The sequence below is a fragment of the Arachis hypogaea genome, chromosome 19 (assembly GCF_003086295.3).
Source record: "Arachis hypogaea cultivar Tifrunner chromosome 19, arahy.Tifrunner.gnm2.J5K5, whole genome shotgun sequence".
Taxonomy (NCBI): domain Eukaryota; kingdom Viridiplantae; phylum Streptophyta; class Magnoliopsida; order Fabales; family Fabaceae; genus Arachis; species Arachis hypogaea.
Window position 1 is genome coordinate 134,206,652 of NC_092054.1, and position 22,981 is coordinate 134,229,632.

At 38.0% G+C, this 22,981-nt stretch overlaps 1 non-coding gene across 1 annotated transcript; it reads left to right on the top strand.

Annotated features, from left to right (window-relative positions):
• The first annotated feature begins 21,590 nt into the window (after positions 1-21,590).
• On the top strand, positions 21,591-21,694 carry LOC112780886 (small nucleolar RNA R71). The gene has a single exon (XR_003191693.1). It is a non-coding gene; the product is annotated as a small nucleolar RNA R71 (small nucleolar RNA).
• Positions 21,695-22,981: the final 1,287 nt, after the last annotated feature.

Below are 22,981 nucleotides of genomic sequence, written 5' to 3' on the forward strand. Positions count from 1 at the left end.
TGACAGGTCGTAGAGTATATACAGGTGGTTGAGGTCGAGGTCCTCGTAAGCAAAAATTTCTGGTAGATCATGGAAAGGTTCTCCTATTTCTATCTATAGGATAAAAAGAGGGGGTAAGAACTGGAGAATTTTTAGTAGGGTCAGGTAGTTAATTAAGTTCATTTTATGTCATACTTAGCCAACAACAACAAACCCCAAAATACAAACAACTTTAACAAACCAAAGATACAGAGAGCAATTAATCAGAAAGCACACATGTACAGTCACAACAAACTACAGACTACAAAGAAATCATAAGTCAAAAAGCACACACATGCACACAATCTCAGAAACATATATCACAAAGACCCTAAACACATATCACATATCACAGAGAAATATGTGTAAGACCCAGAACCTTTGAAAAAGTCTTTTTATGCGTAAGTCTCAAATCATATAGTTATTTATAGCCTTAATTTCAGAAATTATTTTATTAAAGATAATTAAGGCAATTCTTGATTTATTGGATTTGAGACGAGTTATGATTATTATCCAATTTTATAATTATTGGATTATTTTCTATATTTAAATCATATACTTGGTAGTTGTGAAATAAAAAAGATTTTTATATGATTTTGGACTAAATAATTGATATTTTAGAATATTGATATTACTATTTTGGAAAATGAAGAAATTAAGTATATTATTTCTAATTTTTGGATTTGAACATTTTATTGAAAATAAAGTGTGAAATTGATGAGCAAATAGTATTTTTATACATTATTATTGTTGGATTAGAATTTATTTCTAATTACTATATTATCCCTATTTTTAAGTGAAATTACCAATTTACCCCTAACCCTAATTTTAAAAAATGAAAACCCTAACCCAGTGACCCGACCCGGTTTCCCCACTACCCAGCAGTTGTACAGCCTTTCCCCAAAATCACGCAGCACCTTCATCCTCCCTCAGCATAGCAACATACACACGCATGGAGGGAAACATCGGAGAAGAGGATGGGGAAATCGGAGAGGGAGGGACGGCGTCACAGCAAGGGCTCGCTGCCATCGCCGTCGAGTCTCCTGCGATCAGCCTCGCCGTCCGTTCTGCTCTCCGTCAAGTCTGCCCTGTTGCTGATGTCGCCGAACCAGGCTGAGAGAGAGAGAGAGATCAAAACGAGCCATGAGAGGGGGTGACGAGCACGAGCCAGGACTGGGAAGGAGAAGCCGCCGCCACTCCCGCCACGAGCTCGCCATCGCGGTGAGGACCGAACGCCTTCGAGGTTCCCGCCGCCACCTTGAAGCCGCGTCGTTGTCGCTGCCAGGGTCCCCTCCGTCGCCGTCCTTGGCGGCTCATGAACAGAGAGCACACGCGCGGGGTGGAGGGAGGTGCTGCTATCGCCGCCGTCGTTCGTGCCTCCTCCCGCCGCCAGATCTGCCCACTGAACCCCAGAGCGCCCCATTGCCTTTGCCGTCTGGGGCCGCGCCACCATGCCTGTCCGCCGGAAACCGCCACTGAAGCGGTGTCGTTTGGAGTTACGCGAGTTGCTGCCGCCGGAGCCACTGCTGGAGGTTCTGGTTACTTTTGCCGGTAAGGGTATTATTTGAGATTTCTGTTCTTTTTGAATTCAGAGGTTACTATGGTCACTGCCTGCTGGTTTCAGCCGTCGCGATTGGAATTCGTCACTGCTGCCGCTTGAGGTGGCTGCCGGGCTGCCGTCGAGCCGGTTTGGAGACCGCCACTGTTTCGGTTTAGCCGTTCCTTCTTCGGTTCGGTAAGCGTTTCGATCTGAAAGCCCTTTCGTTATTGTTCTGTTATCTCACGCTGAGGTTTGTGGCATTAATTGCTATAAGATTGAGTTTCAGTTGTTGTATGTTGCGATTAGAGTCGTTGAGATTGTTGAGAAAGCAAGTGGAGCCGAGTTATTGGTTGCCGTCACTTCGGGTTGAGGCGAAAGGGACTCCGTGAGACGTTTGGGTTATGGAATTGCGTTTTGAGGTAGGGGCACTTTCCAAAAACTATAATTTATTATTAGAATTATTACATATGGGTACTGATGTGAGATATTGTGTACTTGGTGATTGTATCTGCCTTATGTATCAATTGATTGACTCGAATGACTATGGATGTTGGTTTGGCTGAATTGTTGTGTGGCTTGTGAAATGTAATGTTTGAAGTTGATTCTTTAAATATTTGAAATGAGTTTAATCCGTTGAGGATTGGTTTGAATTGAGTCAATTATTTTGATGATGTGAAAGATAGAATGCTCTTGAAATTCAGCCTGGGTCGCTTTAATTGCTCTGGCTTTGATAAATGATTTATTGCTGAACCGATTCTTTAAAGCTTTATAAATGAGTTAAACCGGTTGATATTGAGTTGATTTTTGAAATGGTTTCCTTGAGGTATGCCATTGAGGCGACTGTTGGATTTAGCTTGCTTTTGAATTGATTTCTTGTTTGAGCTGTTGAAAAGGAATGAGAAACGGTTTAGTTGGGACCCGAACCGGGTGGCAAAAGTCCAAGTTTTAGGGGAGGTGTTGCCGAAATTTCTATAAAATCCGAGTCTTTATTGAAATGTTGTCTGGAAAATGATGAGTTAAAGACTTCTACTATTTTATTTGAATTATCAAGAAAAGGATGATTCATGCTTTCGAAATGAATTAATAAAGAGGAAATTGTGATTTAGTCTTGCTTCTTAAGAAAGGCATTGTATCTCTTTCAGGAGAAGGTTATTTAGATGAAACTTGTGTTTTAAAGCTGTTTGGATGTGAAAAGGGTTTATGCCTTTGAATTTGACTTGGGGGTTTCAATTAAAGAAGTTTCAATGACTTTGAAAGAACCTGAATGTCTATTGACAAGTTTCATTTTGAAATGTTTTGAGAAAGGTTTTAAGTACTCTTTGAATTCTGAATTCTTGCAAGACTAAAACAATTTTGAACAGTTGAAACGTTCTAGAATTATCATGGGGGTTGAAGTTGGTTTTGCCTAAGTAAAGGAAACGGCTTTGAAAGAAGTAAATGATTACATGACTCGGTTTGGCTTAGATCCTATTTTCTTACTCAAATCAGAAAGCCAATGTTTTAATGATTTTAAATGAATTTGGCGAAATGAGTTATGTTGTTCTCCCCTAAAGACTTGGGACTCTGCCGAGAAATTTTGTTATAAAATCCCATTGTGGAATGGGTGATTTTGATTGTTCCCAAATTGAATCTTTAACTTTCCATGGTTTTGGAAGTCTTGGAAAGAGGATGCCGAGAGCGGCTTTGTTTTAAAAAGGGAACTTACTTTGAGTAAATTTGGCTTATGAGCCTGAGATGATTTGAGAAATGAGATCTTTAAAGCCAAGGCTGAAAAGAGTTGAAATTTGATTTCAAAGTGAAATGGCTTGAGAAAAGTGATTTGAGGCTTAAATGCCGGTTTTATGAATTCGATGATGTTGAATGGTGAAAGTGCTGTTTTGTTATGGGCCGAAATGGCTGTGTATGATTATGAATAATGGCTGGTTCTGGATTGAACCGTGAGCCGAAATGGCTGTGTAAGATATTGATTTATGGCTGATTGCTGAATGAGTTATGGGCCGTATGGCTGACTATGAATTATGAACTTAAGCCGGATGGCTGAGATGGATGTTGATCCATGACTGGGACTGAATGAATATATGCTTGAGATACCTGGGTAGTAGCAAGGGTTGTGGTTCGTCCCACTTGCTCCAGGTCAGAGACTGTGACGCCTGGGTAGTAGCGGTAGTAATGGTGATTCCACTCGCTCCAGGTTGAGCTGTTAAACATCTGCCTGGGTAGTAGCCGCAGTAGTGGTTATTCCACTGGCTCTGGGTTGAACGGGTAGTAGCAATGGGGTTGTAGCTCAAACCTACTTGCTTCGCGATGGGTGTTTCTGTCCATGGTTAGCTACCAGGACGTGTCGGGTTGGCTATATAACCGACAGATGATATCATCAGCCACTAGGGACAGGCATGCATCATATGCATCTATGTGACATTGTTTGGGTGTGCATATTATACTTGGTGTGCCTATGTGATTAATTGCTAATTGTTCTACTTGCAATAACTGTTTGTTTGTGCTTGCATCTTCCTGTTTGTGTTTGCCACTGGGGCTCTGTTGGACTGTGGTGATTGGTTGATGGTTGGATTGTTTGGGCCTAGGGCCGTGGTTGAAATGAGATGAATCGATGGTTGGTTTTGGTTTTGTGTGTCTCTGGTTTGGAAAAAAATATGAAAGGCTATTTTGGTTCAGCATAGATAAATCCTTTTGAAAGGCTTTTGAGTTTTTGAGAATTGAACGGTTCCTCTTTCAGAAAAGATTTCCGACTTTACTTTCATTGTAAACCGTTGTTTTTTAAAAGAGGCATGAGACGGTTATCAATCACTGGTGCGGTTATCTTCATGTATCCTATTACAGTAATTCCCAAAAACCCTCTACTGAGAACCCTTTCGAGGATGATGTTCTCACCCCCCTACATTTTTCCCCTTTCAGGATATGGGCGCAGAAGTTACGAAGAGCTTATTTAATTGTTGTTGTGATGCTCTGTATTGTTTTAGCTATGGTTTATTGTACCCTCGCCTTTATCTTGATATAATCTGTAAGAGGGATAGGAATTGTATTGGATTATGGTTGTAATATTACTTATATATATGTATGTATATATATATGGATGTACTCTTTATGAGTTTTGTAAGTTGTATGGTATTTATGGATGTATGATATCGGATGAAAGTATTTTTGGATCGGTATTGCGACTTAAAGTTTTAAACAGGCTCATATTTCAGTATTAAATAGTATAAGTGTCGTCGTAATGTCCGAGCTATCAGAGTGGCGCAGCCGGAAGCGTGAGCTTTGGTAGTTAGGGTGTTACATTATGGTATCAGAGCAGTTCTTCCTGTAGAGCCTGAGGAATGGACTGACTATGCTTCAATTGCATACTCTGAGTGTTTGTCATGTATTAGGTCTTGTCGAATGACGAGGATTAGGGCTTTATGCACATGACGATCTATTGATTTAACGCTGTTAGTCTTGCATTGCATAATTCTTGGTATTAAGTTTGGCCGGCTTAATACTAGTGACTTATGTATATGAAAGCACTAATGGGTTATCATAGATGAAATACGAGTTTCGAGTAAAGCGAATCGCGGGTTTTGGGAACGTTAGAAACTATTTCTCGAGGCTATTCAGTTGTGTGTCTTGAAATTCTATTCGAGTCGACCTGTTCTTTCATATCCTAACTTGAAGTTCTTGTTTGCTACTCCTTTCGAAAAGTAATTTGATGTTTCCACTCTATTTCTCTATTCATATGCATTCTTGTTTGATCTCAATTGCATATGCTTGTTTGGAATCCTTGTTGCATCTGTTTTTCTCTGTTTGAGTTCTTCCTGATTCCAATATTCCTTGATATAGCTTTGAACTTGTCTTAATGTGCTGTGACTTTTAACTCCGGGTTTCGAATTCATTCTCAAAGAACTTGTTGATTCAGTTTTCCTCTTATTTGACAGTGATTACAGCTAATTCTGAGATTTTCATGAAAGTTGCTGTTGATTAGATATATACTTATCTACACATGTGGAACTTGAAGATTTCTTATACAGTTTAACGACTATTTATTTCTAATACATCGCCTGTGCTTTTACTGGTTTATGGAACCGCATTTACCTTAAGTTACAATTTGACTTTCTAGTAATTTTACTATAGTTCCAATGCACATCTTCATTTGATTATGTATTTGGGATATTTTTTAAAATTCTGGAAAGAAAGGGAATTTTTCACTTTTATCCCGGTTGAGTTTCATTTGATAAACTTTACTTAATTCATTTTTATTTGAGTTTGATTTAGCATACTACATGGTTTATGCTATTGTTGTTCTTTTGAAAATGTTGGACTCATAGCTTTCTTCTTATGATCAGACTCGCTTCTTCTTAAGCTTTTCACCTCTATGAATGTCATACATGATTCTGTTTTTAACTAATCTTTTACATCTTGTGAAATTACCATTGATCTTGGTTTGTCCTCTCTTGTGAATCTCATCCATATGCGAGTCAGTTTGATTTGTTTAAAATTAGTGCATTGTTTATTCTCTCATTTTCTCTACAAGAATTTTTAGTTAAAGATTTACCTTTGAGAAATTACTAATGATTGAGTTGTCTTTTCCTATGACTTTTGTATTCTTTTGGATCAATTGAAAGCTTGTTTGATGACTCATGCCTAGTGAATCTTGTTTGGACTACTTTGGTTTAAGATCCTTTCTTGCAAGGCTTGACTCCTTTTTAGTACATCTTAAACTTCTTGAATGTTCTTCTGAGAAGGTGATTTTAAGAACACTTTTGGGAGTCTTGTTCTGAACTTTTTAAAGAAGTTTTGGATTCTCTTGTAAGAAGTTTTAAACGGAATTTATTTTCTGTTGCTTGATTTAGATTGAAACCATTGTTCGATTTTGACGAAGTTAATTTAAAAGTCAGCATGCGCTATTTTAAATGAAGTTTTGAAAAGCTCCCTTGTTTAGTGGAAACCAGTTCGTTTGTAACGCACCACTTATTTCCTCTACCAAGTTGTAAGCAAATTTTTACCTTGGAGTTTCTTTTCTAAAAGGAGTTTAACTTCCTCTTTCATCCTTGCTATGAATGCTATACATGCTTGTTCGAATATGAACTTTGAGAATTTTTGAACAAGCATTTGATTTCTCTCCCGAGTTTTATGAACTGCTTTTGGTTAAGTTGTGTATCTAATTACCTTTCTAAAATATTTGAAGAAATATTTTAGCCTTTAGCCAAACCCGTGTGCACCTTGTTTTTAGAACCCGACAAAATCTATTTCAACATGAACTTGCATTAAAGCAAAGCCACGATTATGCTTTTGTTACTCTCTTGAAGGATGTTGTTAATTAACCTTTCTTTTAGATTGCGAAGTGGTTTTTCCGCAAGTTTCGGTTCCTTTATGAACAATGTATTTGGGAGTACTTTTAATCGTGCTCTTGAGTTTTGTGAGCTTTGTCTTGGGTTTGATATTCCTTTTTGTAAACCTCCTACTTCTTCGACTCAACTTGAATTTGTTTCGAACTAAGGCGCTGGTTCTCTTCTTATTAGTCCTATTGAATTTCTTGGATCTAAGGGTTATCTTTGAGGTTGTCAATTGAATTGTGTCTAGAAAACTGCATTGCTTGAGCATCCTTGGATATCTGGGATTGGATATTTTCTCTCAAATCTATTATTGCTATCCTTGACATTTGACTCTCCTTTCTAAATCTTGTATCCGTCTGAGTAGACTCGAGAATTGTTTCGATATCACGTGCGACTTGTAGACGTAGTAGCGCGATGCGTTAGTCTTTAAGACGTGATATGTGTATATGGAAGGAGAAGCGGTAGGTGTGTAACGTTATGATGAGTTTGCGGGTGTTAGGCTCATGATCGGCTATGAAGTTGTAAAGTGCTTGATGGAGTTGGAGAGTTGAAGCTTTGAGGTTGAGATGAGATTAGTGTGCGGATGTTGAGCACGTCGTTGTAACCTCATCCTGTTTTATAACCTTCAAGGCCTTGCCTTACTACCACATGTTGACCCATGTCATCTTTTGCATTGAGCCTACCTTGTAATGATTTCTTTGCACTCACACTTTTACCTTTGCATCCTTATGTGTATGACAATCAAAGTATTTGAAAATCGTATATATGTTTATATTTTGAGATATTTTTGCTTCTTCCTTAAATGTGTTTAAGGGTGAACTGTTATGAGATTTATTTCGTTTTGTATCAATTTTCGAGGGCGAAAATTTTTATAAGGTGGGTAGAATGTAAGACCCAGAACCTTTGAAAAGTCTTTTTATGCGTAAGTCTCAAATCATATAGTTATTTATAGCCTTAATTTCAGAAATTATTTTATTAAAGATAATTAAGACAATTCTTGATTTATTGGATTTGAGACGAGTTATGATTATTATCCAATTTTATAATTATTGGATTATTTTCTATATTTAAATCATATAGTTGGTAGTTGTGAAATAAAAAGGATTTTTATATGATTTTGGACTAAATAATTGATATTTTAGAATATTGATATTACTATTTTGGAAAATGAAGAAATTAAGTATATTATTTCTAATTTTTGGATTTGAACATTTTATTGAAAATAAAGTGTGAAATTGATGAGCAAATGGTATTTTTATACATTATTATTGTTGGATTAGAATTTATTTCTAATTACTATATTATCCCTATTTTTAAGTGAAATTACCAATTTACCCCTAACCCTAATTTTAAAAAATGAAAACCCTAACCCAGTGACCCGACCCGGTTTCCCCACAACCCAGCAGCTGTACAGCCTTTCCCCAAAATCACGCAGCACCTTCATCCTCCCTCAGCATAGCAACACACACACGCATGGAGGGAAACATCGGAGAAGAGGATGGGGGAAATCGGAGAGGGAGGGACGGCGTCACAGCAAGGGCTCGCTGCCATCGCCGTCGAGTCTCCTGCGATCAGCCTCGCCGTCCGTTCTGCTCTCCGTCAAGTCCGCCCTGTTGCTGATGTTGCCGAACCAGAATGAGAGAGAGAGAGAGAGATCAAAACGAGCCATGAGAAGGGGTGACGAGCGCGAGCCAGGACTGGGAAGGAGAAGCCGCCGCCACTCCCGCCACGAGCTCGCCATCGCGGTGAGGACCGAACGCCTTCGAGGTTCCTGCCGCCACCTTGAAGCCGCGTCGTTGTCGCTGCTAGGGTCCCCTCCGTCGCCGTCCTTGGCGGCTCATGAACAGAGAGCACACGCGCGGGGTGGAGGGAGGTGCTGCTGTCGCCGCCGTCGTTCGTGCCTCCTCCCGCCGCCAGATCTGCTCGCTGAACCCCAGAGCTCCCCATTGCCTTTGCCGTCTGGGGCTGCGCCACCATGCCTGTCCGCCGGAAACCGCCACTGAAGCGGTGTCGTTTGGAGTTACGCGAGTTGCTGCCGCCGGAGCCACCGCTGGAGGTTCTGGTTACTTTTGCCGGTAAGGGTATTATTTGAGATTTCTGTTCTTTTTGAATTCAGAGGTTACTATGGTCATTGCCTGCTGGTTTCAGTCGTCGTGATTGGAATTCATCACCGCTGCCGCTTGAGGTGGCTGCCGGGCTGCCGTCGAGCCGGTTTGGAGACCGCCGCTGTTTCGGTTTAGCCGTTCCTTCTTCAGTTCGGTAAGCGTTTCGATCTGAAAGCCCTTTCGTTATTGTTCTGTTATCTCACGCTAAGGTTTGTGGCGTTAATTGCTATAAGATTAAGTTTCAGTTGTTGTATGTTGCGATTAGAGTCGTTGAGATTGTTGAGAAATCAAGTGGAGCCGAGTTGTTGGTTGCCGTCACTTCGGGTTGAGGCGAAAGGGACTCCGTGAGACGTTTGGGTTATGGAATTGCGTTTTGAGATAGGGGCGCTTTCCAAAAACTATAGTTTATTATTGGAATTATTACATATGGGTACTGATGTGAGATATTGTGTACTTGGTGATTGTATCTGCCTTATGTATCAATTGATTGACTCGAATGACTATGGTTTGGCTGAATTGTTGTGTGGCTTGTGAAATGTAATGTTTGAAGTTGATTCTTTAAATATTTGAAATGAGTTTAATCCGTTGAGGATTGGTTTGAATTGAGTCAATTATTTTGATGATGTGAAAGATAGAATGCTCTTGAAATTCAGCCTGGGTCGCTTTAATTGCTCTGGCTTTGATAAATGATTTATTGCTGAACCGATTCTTTAAAGCTTTATAAATGAGTTAAACCAGTTGATATTGAGTTGATTTTTGAAATGGTTTCCTTGAGGTATGCCATTGAGGCGACTGTTGGATTTAGCTTGCTTTTGAATTGATTTCTGGTTTGAGCTGTTGAAAAGGAATGAGAAACGGTTTAGTTGGGACCCGAACCGGGTGGCAAAAGTCCAAGTTTTAGGGGAGGTGTTGCCGAAATTTCTATAAAATCCGAGTCTTTATTGAAATGTTGTCTGGAAAATGATGAGTTAAAGACTTCTACTATTTTATTTGAATTATCAAGAAAAGGATGATTCATGCTTTCGAAATGAATTAATAAAGAGGAAATTGTGATTTAGTCTTGCTTCTTAAGAAAGGCATCGTATCTCTTTTAGGAGAAGGTTATTTAGATGAAACTTGTGTTTTAAAGCTGTTTGGATGTGAAAAGGGTTTATGCCTTTGAATTTGACTTGGGGGTTTCAATTAAAGAAGTTTCGATGACTTTGAAAGAACCTGAATGTCTATTGACAAGTTTCATTTTGAAATGTTTTGAGAAAGGTTTTAAGTACTCTTTGAATTCTGAATTCTTGCAAGACTAAAACAATTTTGAACAGTTGAAACATTCTAGAATTATCATGGGGGTTGAAGTTGGTCCCTAAGTAAAGGAAACGGCTTTGAAAGAAGTAAATGATTACATGACTCGGTTTGGCTTAGATCCTATTTTCTTACTCAAATCAGAAAGCCAATGTTTTAATGATTTTAAATGAATTTGGCGAAATGAGTTATGTTGTTCTCCCCTAAAGACTTGGGACTCTGCCGAGAAATTTTGTTATAAAATCCCATTGTGGAATGGGTGATTTTGATTGTTCCCAAATTGAATCTTTAACTTTCCATGGTTTTGGAAGTCTTGGAAAGAGGATGCCGAGAGCGGCTTTGTTTTAAAAAGGAAACTTATTTTGAGTAAATTTGGCTTATGAGCCTGAGATTATTTGAGAAATGAGATCTTTAAAGCCAAGGCTGAAAAGAGTTAAAATTTGATTTCAAAGTGAAATGGCTTGAGAAAAGTGATTTGAGGCTTAAATGCCAGTTTTATGAATTCGATGATGTTGAATGGTGAAAGTGCTGTTTTGTTATGGGCTGGAATGGCTGTGTATGATTATGAATAATGGCTGGTTCTGGATTGAACCGTGAGCCGGAATGCCTATGTAAGATATTGATTTATGGCTGATTGCTGAATGAGTTATGGGCCGTATGGCTGACTATGAATTATGAACTTAAGCCGGATGGCTGAGATGGATGTTGATCCATGACTGGGACTGAATGAATATATGCTTGAGATACCTGGGTAGTAGCAAGGGTTGTGGTTCGTCCCACTTGCTCCAGGTCAGAGACTGTGATGCCTGGGTAGTAGCGGTAGTAGTGGTGATTCCACTCGCTCCAGGTTGTGCTGTTAAACATCCGCCTGGGTAGTAGCCGCAGTAGTGGTTATTCCACTGGCTCTGGGTGAGCGGGTAGTAGCAATGGGGTTGTAGCTCAAACCTACTTGCTCCGCGATGGGTGTTTCTATCCATGGTTAGCTACCAGGACGTGTCGGGTTGGCTATATAACCGACAGATGATATCATCAGCCACTAGGGACAGGCATGCATCATATGCATCTATGTGACATTGTTTGGGTGTGCATATTATACTTGGTGTGCCTATGTGATTAATTGCTAATTGTTCTACTTGCAATAACTGTTTGTTTGTGCTTGCATCCTCCTATTTGTGTTTGCCACTGGGGCTCTGTTGGACTGTGGTGATTGGTTGATGGTTGGATTGTTTGGGCCTAGGGCCGTGGTTGAAATGAGATGAACCGATGGTTGGTTTTGGTTTTGTGTGTCTCTGGTTTGGAAAAAAATATGAAAGGCTATTTTGGTTCAGCATAGATAAATCCTTTTGAAAGGCTTTTGAGTTTTTGAGAATTGAACGGTTCCTCTTTCAGAAAAGATTTCTGACTTTACTTTCATTGTAAACCGTTGTTTTTGAAAAGAGGCATGAGACGGTTATCAATCACTGGTGCGGTTATCTTCATGTATCCTATTACAGTAATTCCCAAAAACCCTCTACTGAGATCCTTTTCGTGGATGATGTTCTCACCCCCCTACATTTTTTCCCTTTCAGGATATGGGCGCAGAAGTTACGAAGAGCTTATTTAATTGTTGTTGTGATGCTCTGTATTGTTTTAGCTATGGTTTATTGTACCCTCACCTTTATCTTGATATAATTTGTAAGAGGGATAGGAATTGTATTGGATTATGGTTGTAATATTACTTATATATATGTATGTATATATATATGGATGTACTCTTTATGAGTTTTGTAAGTTGTATGGTATTTATGGATGTATGATATCGGATGAAAGTATTTTTGGATCGGTATTGCGACTTAAAGTTTTAAACAGGCTCATATTTCAGTATTAAATAGTATAAGTGTCGTCGTAATGTCCGATCTATCAGAGTGGCGCAGCCGGAAGCGTGAGCTTTGGTAGTTAGGGTGTTACAATATGTGCAAACAAGTATGGTGCATGTCTGTCTTATGCAGGCCATGAGCTCATGTATTGATTTACATCCCACAACTCGACATTACTTGGGAACAAGTCCCATATATGGCTTTCCATTACGCAATGTACGTGCATATGTGTCGATGTGGTTAAGAACACCATCAGTACATGACTACCGGTAATCATTGCAAAGCTAGATGCCATAGTTTATGCACAATGGGAACCAGAAATCAACAGTACGTGGGCATCCCCGAGTTCAACAATCAATCAACACGTGGATTTTTCGAGTTCAACAATCAATCAGTACGTGGATTTTTTTCGAGTTCAAATAATCAATAAGTACTGGGCAAGCGAGATAAAACCCTCGCCGGGTGAACCTTCAATCATTTAGTTCTCATTTACTAATTTCTATATCTTTCTCAATTTCTAGTTCTCAGTTATTCTTAGCCAGTCTCATTCTCAGTCATTTGTTTTTTCATATCAATTCTGTAAAATATTATTTCAGTCTCCTTTCTCTACTTTTTATGACAAATATTCTTTCAAATTATTTAGTTTTCTTTATATAATCGATCAGAGCAAAAATCCCTTTTTCCTTATTCAAAACTCTTCCTTATATTTCACCTCTTTCAATGTCTTACATACTCTTTTGTCTTCTCGCATACCTTTTTCTATATGTTTTATGAGGAGGATCCAAAGGTTCTAAGATTAGCTTTGTCTTTCTAAAATTTTCAGGAAAGATTATTGTTTTACTCTTCTGTTATATTATTTATATAAAATAGTATTTTTAACAAAAAGATGATAATTATATTATGAGTAACCTAATATTAGTAATAAAAAGGTAATAGCTTTATTATTTTGATATAAAAACTTGTTTATTAAAGTCTTATGCTTAAACTTTTAAGAATTAGAGCCCGTTTGGAAAGTAGCAAAAGCTATTTTTTTCCTTACTTTTGGATTATGAAAAGTTATGTTACGCGTGTTTGGCACAATTTTTTAGAAACGTTTTTAACTTCCCGAGAAGTTAATTGAGAGCTTTTGAAGAAGTAGAAATCTCAGAAGTTATTTTATCATTCCCATTAACAAAAGATACCAATACTATGCTACTTTCATTCTTGACTCTGAGAAAAAATGTTTCCTATTTCTGCTGAAAATATTGGCTCTCCACCACCATTTTTATGCAATGGTCCAAGTACTGGCCTTCCACCATTTTCATGCAATATTTTATCTGCTGGAAGTACTAGCTCTCTACCACTATTTTCATGCAACGTTTCACCTGCTGGAAGTACTGACCCTCACTACAACAAATATGGCCTTTAGCAACGCTAAATTTTGTAACGCCTTAAAACCGTTCTCTTAGATAGGTTTAGGCAACGGTTTTTTAGTGTTACTGTTGAATTCAATTTTTTATTATTTTATAGCAACAAATTAAAACCGTTCTCTTTGACTATTTTAAAGAACGGTTTTATAACCGTTACCATGATTTGTATTTAAGCAACGGTTTTTTATTGTTATTTAAATAATTATACAAAAGAAACGCATAAAATCGTTGCCAAAATGCTACACTTTAAAATTGTTCTATTAGATGGTCTTAGACAACGATTTTTACAGTGTTGCTGTTGAAGTTCAATTTTTCATTACGCTATAGTAACAAAATAAAACCGTTCTGTTTGACTATTTTAAAGAACGGTTTTACAACTATTACAACAATTGTTTATGAAACAACAATTTTCTAATATTATTTAAATAATTATACAAATTAAACAATACCAATAAAAATAATTTCAAATAATTATATAAATAAATTGTGACTTATTTTATTTTGAACTCCTTATTTTTATAAACTAATCTTTTAAGAGTAATTAAATTAGTTTTATTAATATATGGAGTTAAGTTAATTAATAATCTTATATAATTTTTATAATTGGTTATTTCATGTAATTTCAAATTAAAATTCAATAATAGAAGTGTTAGGTAATTTAATTTAAGAAATTTGTATTATGAATAAATTACGATTTATTTTATTAAATTAAACTCTTAGAGATTAATTTGTTAGAAATGATTATATTGATTTTTATAAATACTTAAATTTAAGACAATTAATAGTTATGTACAATTTTTATTATAATTAATTATTTTATACAAATTAAAATTAAAATTTTGGTAATAAAAAAATAATAAAAAATTATATCGTATAATCTAAATAATTGATATTTCGGGTTAAAACTATATTTTATAAAATATAATTAGTATATTCAATTTATAATTTAAATTAAAAAAAATTATTTAAAATAAATGTTATATTAGTAAATAAAATTTTATATACTCCAAAAATAATCCTTACAATATTATATTCAAATCCTAAATTGTTATTTGATTTTAAATATTTTATAAAAATCATTATATTACTTGTATATATTTTTTCTTAATCCTAAAAATTCTTAATTTAAACCTAATATCCCAAATTTCCCAATTTGTGCCCTAAATCAAACACAACGTACACACACAGAAGGAAAGAAAAGGGAAGAAACGAGAAATAGGGGGAGCTCGAGGGGGAAATGGAGAAGAAGAGGAAGGAGAAGCGAGAGAGGGGATGGCACCGGGAAGGGTTCTGCGGTCGTCGTTGTCATCGTCAGGTGAAGGTAAAGGGGTGACCGAGAGAGAGTCGGATGTGAGGAAGAGAACGACATGCGTGAGAGGGAGACAGAGGCTGCGACGTAGCTGTCCCGCCGCCAACGCCTCGTCGTCGTCGTGCTTCAAGGTCACCGCTGCCGTCTGAGCCGCCGTCAGTTCTGCATCACTGAGGGAAGCCCCAGATGGAGATGAGGGAGACGCGAGCCAAGGACCGCGACGAGGAGTAGAAGAAGCCGTCACCTTCACTGGAGCCATGATCGCTGTCACCGTTCTGCCTTCCCCTGAGCCGCCAATACCACCATATTCTTCCAATCTACCACACTCACCGCCAGCGAAGCTTCTGTTGCCGTCAGCACATAAAGGGGGTTGCTGCTGTTGTCATGGCCGTCATCCTTGCCGCTGTAACTTCATTCAATCCTCAACTGTTGGAACTCGCCACTGGTACCAATCGAGGCCTCTGCTATTAATGGTTCACTGCGATACAAAACAGCGATGGAGAAAGGGACAAAACTCGCCAGAGGAGGTTGCTGGAGCCGTTGGTCCGAACTGCCCTGCCTTTTCCCTGCTCCGGTGCCACTGCTACTGCTGGAAAGTGATCGGAAATGTTGCTGTTGTTGCCATGGATTAAGAAAGAGGGGTTTGTCGCAATTAATTCCTGCTAGTTCGACACTCTGAGGTAGGGATTTATTTTTAAAGTTTAATAGTTTTAATTTTAGAATGCCTACAAAGTTAATTGGATAATTGTAAATGGTTAATAGTGGTTAAGAATAATTTAATTGATGTGAATGACTTGAAATGTGTTTGATAAGGGTTAGCTATTGTGATTATTTTGAGTTATGTTTGGAATTAGATGCAGTTGTGAAGGGTGATTACTCTGAGTTATGATCGGAATTAGTTTTGATTTTGGTTTGAGGCTGTGGCTGTTACCGATTTTTTTGATTGTTTGGAATTGCAGAAAATCCTAATTGTATTTGATTATGCTGAATTGGTTGTTATAAGTTGGTTTGCTTGATGGATTATATTGAAGTTTGATTACTGAATTGTTATCTTGAAATCTGAGTTTTAAAATAGTTTTTATGCTTGCCCTGCATAATGTGGGGTGGATTTTTGTTGTTGTTCTTGCCTTCTGGTGCACGAAATTGTGATCCTCAACAATGGCGCCAAAGACTTGGTGCTCTCAAACGTGAATCACACTTTGTCACAACTTCGCACAACTAACCAGCAAGTGCACTGGGTCGTCCAAGTAATAAACCTTACGTGAGTAAGGGTCGATCACACGGAGATTGTCGGCTTGAAGCAAGCTATGGTCACCTTGTAAATCTCCGTCAGGCGAATTCAAATGGTTATGGTGAATTGATAATTAAAATATAATTAAAATATAAATAGGATAGAGATACTTATGTAATTCATTGGTGAGAATTTCAGATAAGCATATAGAGATGCTTTCGTTCCTCCTGAACATCTACTTTCCTGTTGTCTTCATCCAATCATTCCTACCCCTTTCCATGGCAAGCTGTATGTAGGGCATCACCGTTGTCAATGGCTACATCCCATCCTCTCTGTGAAAATGGTCCAATGCGCTATCACTGCATGGCTAATCATCTGTCGGTTCTCGATCATACTGGAATAGGATTTACTATCCTTTTGCGTCTGTCACTACGCCCAGCACTCGCGAGTTTGAAGCTCGTCACAGCCATCCCTTCCCAGATCCTACTCGGAATACCACAGACAAGGTTTAGACTTTCCGAATCTCAGGAATGTCCGTCCATGGGTTCTAACTTATACCACGAAGACTCTAATATCTCGGACTCGGTCCCCTGTATTAGATATCTAAGAGATACTCATTCTATCTCATCTTCATGTAGAACGGAAGTGGTTGTCAGGCACGCGTTCATAGGTGAGAATGGTGATGAGCATCACATAATCATCACATTCATCATGTTCTTGGGTCTGAATGAATATCTTAGAATAGGAATAAGCTTGAATTGAATAGAAAAACAATAGTACTTTGCATTAATTCATGAGGAACAGCAGAGCTCCACACCTTAATCTATGGTGTGTAGAAACTCTACCGTTGAAAAATACATAAGAACAAGGTCCATGGCCAGCCTCCATAAAGGTCTAAGATAGCATAAAACTGATTAAAGATCAGATCCAAAGACTAACAAAAGATGTAAATACAATAGTAAAAAGTTCTATTTATACTAAACTAGTTACTAGGGTTTACAGAAATGAGTAAATGACGCAGAAATCCACTTTTGGGGCCCACTTGGTGTGTGCTTGGGCTGAGTATTGAGCTTTACACGTGTAGAGACTTCTTTTGGAGTTGAACGCCAGTTTGTAACCTGTTTCTGGCATTTAACTCCACTTTGCAACCTGTTTATGGCGTTTAACTCCAGAATGCAACATGGAACTGGCGTTGAACACCAGTTTGCGTCGTCTAAACTCGGGCAAAGTATGGACTATTATATATTTCTGGAAAGCCCTAGATGTCTACTTTCCAAAGCAATTGAGAGCGCACCATTTGAAGTTTTGTAGCTCCAGAAAATCCACTTTGAGTACAGGGAGGTCAGAATCCAACAGCATCTGCAGTCTTTCCTCAACCTCTGAATCTGATTTTTGCTCAAGTCCCTCAATTTCAGCCAGAAAATACCTGAAATCATAGAAAAACACAAAAACTCATAGTAAAGTCCAGAAATGTGATTTTTATTTAAAAACTAATAAAAATATACTAAAAACTAACTAAATTATACTAAAAACTATGTAAAAACAATGCCAAAAAGCGTATAAATTATCCGCTCATCACAACACCAAACTTAAATTGTTGCTTGTCCCCAAGCAACTGAAAATCAAATAGGATAAAAAGAAGAGAATATACTATAAATTCAAATATCAATGAAACTTAGCTCCAATAAGATGAACGGGACTAGTAGCTTTTTGCCTCTTGAATAGTTTTGGCATCTCACTTTATCCATTGAAGTTCAGAATGATTGGCATCTATAGGAACTTAGAATTCAGATAGTGTTATTGATTCTCCTAGTTCAGTATGTTGATTCTTGAACACAGTTACTTAATGAGTCTTGGCCGTGGTCCTAAGCACTTTGTTTTTCAGTATTACCACCGGATACATAAATGCCACAGACACATAACTGGGTGAACCTTTTCAGATTGTGACTTAGCTTTGCTAAAGTCCCCAATTAGAGGTGTCCAGGGTTCTTAAGCACACTCTATTTTTGCTTTGGACCTTGACTTTAACCGCTCAGTCTCAAGTTTTCACTTGACACTTTCACACCATAAGCACATGGTTAGGGACAGCTTGGTTTAGCCGCTTAGGCCATGATTTTATTCCTTTAGGCCCTCCTATCCACTGATGCTCAAAGCCTTGGATCTTTTTTATTACCCTTGCCTTTTGGTTTTAAGGGCTATTGGCTTTTTTCTCTTGCCTTTTGCTTTAAAGAGCTTTTGGCTTTTTCTGCTTACTTTTTTTTTCTTTTTTTTTTTTGCCATTTTTCTTTTCTTGCAAGCTTTGTTCTTCACTGCTTTTTCTTGCTTCAAGAATTAATTTTATGATTTTTCAGATTATCAAATAACATTTCTCCTTTTTCATTATTCTTTCAAGAGCCAACATATTTAACATTCATAAACCACAAATTCAAAAGATATATGCACTGTTCAAGCATTCATTCAGAAAACAAAAAGTATTGTCACCACATCAAAATAATTAAACTAATTTCAAGGATGAATTCAAAACCATGTACTTTTTGTTCTTTTGTAATTAAAACATTTTTCATTTAAGAGAGGTGATGGATTCATAGGACATTCATAGTTTTAAGACATAGACACTTAAACACTAATGATCATCTAGTAAAGACACAAACATAGACAAACATGATAAGCATAAAAACCGAAAACAGAAAATAAGTAGACAAGGAGATTAAGGAATGAGTCCACCTTAGTGAGGGTGGCGTCTTCCTCTTCTTGAAGAACCAATGGTGCTCTTGAGCTCCTCTATGTCTCTTCCTTGTCTTTGTTGCTCCTCCCTCATAGCTCTTTGATATTCTCTAATCTCATGGAGGATGATGGAGTGCTCTTGGTGCTCCATCCTTAGTTGTCCCATGTTGGAACTTAATTCTCCTAGGGACGTGTTGATTTGCTCCCAATAGTTTTGTGGAGGGAAGTGCATCCCCTGAGGTATCTCAGGGATTTCATGATAAGGGAATTCCTCATGCTCTTGTTGAGGTCCATGATCTCTTGTTTGCTCCATCTTTTTCTTAGTGATGAGCTTTTGAGATGAATCTCTCCATCTCCCATGACTCAGAGATGGAAGCTTTTACCACACCAAACTTAGAATGTTTGCTCGTCCCCGAGCAAAAGAAGAAAGACGGAGGGAGAAGAAGAAGAAAAATGGAGGAGAGGAAGAGAGGTGTATGGTTCGGTCAAAGGGGTTTTAGGTGGTTATGATGTGTGAAACGGAAGGAGTGATGGTTTGAATTTGAGTGGGTGGGTGTAGGTGGGTTGTATGATAGTTTTGCAGGAGTAATGGAGGTGATTGGTGGAGGTTATTTGGGGAAGAGAGTTATGAAAAGGTGTGAAGAGGAGAGAAGAAGTGGTGGGGATCCTGTGGGGTCTACAGATCTTGTGGGAATCCTGTGGGATCCACAGATCTAGTGGGGCCAAGGACTTAACATCCCTGCTCCAATTAGGCGTGTAGAACGCCCTTGCTGTGCAATCCTGGCGTTTAACGCCAGACTGCTGCTTGTTTCTGGCGTTAAACGCCCAAATGTAGCCTATTTCTGGCGTTTAACGCCAGGTAGATGCTTGCTTCTGGCGTTAAACGCCAGCTTGGTGCTTGTTTCTGGCGTTAAACGCCAGACAGATGCTTGTTTCTGGTGTTTAAACGCCAGAATGCTCCTCCTCCAGGGTGTGCTATTTTTAATGCTATTTTTCATTCCGTTTTTGATTTTTCAGTAGTTTTTGTGACTCCACATGATCATCAACCTAATAAAACACGAAATAAAAATAAAAATAAAATAGATATAATTAAATAACATTGGGTTGCCTCCCAACAAGCGCTTCTTTAATGTTAGTAGCTTGACAGTGAGCTCTCATGGAGCCTCACAGATAATCAGAGCAAGGTTGGAACCTCCCAAAACCAAACTTAGAGTTTGACTGTGGGGGCTTTGGTTGACTCTGCAGTGAGAGAAGCTTTTCATGCTTCCTCTCCATGGTTGCAGAAGGAGATCCTTGAGTTTTAAACACAAGGTTGTCCTCATTCAGTTGAAGGACCAACTCTCCTCTGTCCACATCAATCACAGCTCTTGCTGTGGCTAGGAAGGGTCTTCCAAGGATGATGGATTCATCCTCATCCTTCCCAGTGTCTAGGATTATGAAATCAGCAGGGATGTAAAGGCCTTCAACCTTTACTAACATGTCCTCTACTAGTCCATAAGCCTGTTTTTTTGAGTTGTCTGCCATCTCTAATGAGATTTTGGCAGCTTGCATCTCAAAGATCCCAAGTTTCTCCATTACAGAGAGTGGAATTAAGTTTATTCCTGACCCCAGGTCACACAGAGCTTTCTCAAAGGTCATGGTGCCTATGTTACAGGGAATTAGGAATTTACCAGGATCCTGTTTCTTTTGAGGTAATTTCTGCCTATCCAATGCATTCAGTTCATTGGTGAGCAAGGGAGGTTCATCTTCCCAAGTCTCATTACCAAATAATTTGGCATTCAGATTCATGATTGCACCAAGGTCCTTAGTAACTTGCTCTTCAGTAACGTTTTCATTCTCTTCAGAAGAAGAATACTCATCAGAGCTCATGAAGGGCAGAAGGAGGTTCAATGGAATCTCTATGGTGTCTAGATGAGCCTTAGATTCCTTTGGTTCCTCAATGGGAAACTCCTTATTGGTCATTAAATGTCCCAGGAGGTCTTCCTCACTAGGATTCACGTCCTCCTCCTCCCTTGTAGGTTCGGCCATGATGGTCAAATCAATGGCCTTGCACTCTCTCTTTAGATTTTCTTCTGTATTGCTTGGGAGAGTACTAGGAGGAGTTTCAGTGACCCTTTTACTCAGCTGGCCCACTTGTGCCTCTAAATTTCTAATGGAGGACCTTGTTTCATTCATGAAACTCATAGTGGCCTTAGATAGATCAGAGACTATATTTGCTAAACTCAGAATTCTCTATCAGTTACTGAGTGGATGATGGAAAAGGTTTGCTATTGCTAAACCTATTTCTTCCACCATTATTAAAGCCTTGTTGAGGCTTTTGTGGATCCTTCCATGAGAAATTTGGATGATTTCTCCATGAGGGGATTATAGGTGTTTCCATAGGGTTCACCCATGTAATTCACCTCTGCTATTGCAGGGTTCTCAGGATCATAAGCTTCTTATTCAGAAGATGCCTCTTTAGTACTGTTGGATGATTCCTTCAATCCATTCAGACTCTGAGAGATCATATTGACTTGCTGAGTCAATATTTTATTCCGAGCCAATATGGCATTCAGAGTATCAATTTCAAGAACTCCCTTCCTCATAGGTATCCCATTACTTACAGGATTCCTTTCAGAAGTGTACATGAACTGGTTATTTACAACCATGTCAATGAGTTCTTGAGCTTCTGCAGGCGTTTTCTTTAGGTGAATGGATCCACCTGCAGAATGGTCCAATGACATCTTTGATAATTCAGACAGACCATCATAGAATATATCCAGGATGGTCCATTCTGAAAGTATGTCAGAAGGACACTTTTTGGTCAGTTGCTTATATCTCTCCCAAGCTTCATAGAGGGATTCACCTTCTTTCTGTCTGAAAGTTTGAACATCCACTCTAAGCTTACTAAGCTTTTGAGGAGGAAAGAACTTGGCTAAGAAAGTCGTGACCAGCTTATCCCAAGAGTTCAGGCTATCCTTAGGTTGAGAGTCCAACCATATTCTAGCTCTATCTCTTATAGCAAACGGGAAAAGCATAAGCCTGTAGACCTCGGGATCAACCCCATTGGTCTTAACAGTATCACAGATCTGCAAGAATTCTGTTAAGAATTGAAAAGGATCTTCTGATGGAAGTCCATGAAACTTGCAGTTCTGTTGCATCAGAGAAACTAATTGAGGTTTCAGCTCAAAATTGTTTGCTCCAACGGCAGGGATTGAGATGCTTCTTCCATGTAAATTAGAATTTGGTGCAGTAAAGTCACCAAGCATCTTCCTTGCATTGTTATTATTTTCGTCCATGTCTCTTTCTTTTTCAAAAATTTCTGTCAGATTTTCTCCAGAGAGTTGTGCTTTAGCTTCCCTTAGCTTCCTCTTCAGAGTTCTTTCAGGTTCAGGATCAGCCTCAACAAGAAGGTTCTTATCCTTGTTCCTGCTCATATGAAAAATAAGAGAACACAAAAGAAAATATGGAATACTTTATGTCACAGTATAGAGATTCCTTTATGTGAGTAGAAGAAAAAAAGAATAGAAGAAGGAAAAGATAAGAATCCAAACACAGAGGGGAAGAGTGAGTTCGAATTCTTGAGTGAAGAGAAGTGTTAGTAAATAAATAATTAAATTAGAAGGAGGTAAGAGAGAAGAATTCGAAAATTAAATAAATTAAAAAAAAATATTTTTGTTTTTAATTTAAAATTAAGGTTAGAATTCAAAAATTAAAAAAAGAAAAATTAAATTAAATTAAATTAAAATTTAAAACAAATAGTTAATTAAAAAGGAATTTTGGAAAAGAGGAAGGTGATTTTCGAAAATTAGAGAGAGAGAGTTAGTTAGGTAGTTTTGAAAAAGATAAGAATCAAATAGTAAACTTTTAAAATCAAACAAAAAGTCAAGTAGTTAATTGAAAAAGATTTGAAAATCAATTTTTGAAAAGATAAGAAGTTAGAAAAGATTTTGAATTTGATTTTTGAAAGAGATGTGATTGAAACTTATTTTGAAAAAGATTTGAAAAAGAAATTTAAAAAGATTTGATTTTTGAAATCAAAGTTGATTACTTGACTAACAAGAAACTAAAAAGATATGATTCTAGAGTTTAAAGATTGAACCTTTCTTACTAGGCAAGTAACAAACTTAAAATTTTTGAATCAATCACATTAATGGTTAGTAAAGATTTTGAAATTATGAACAAGATAAGAA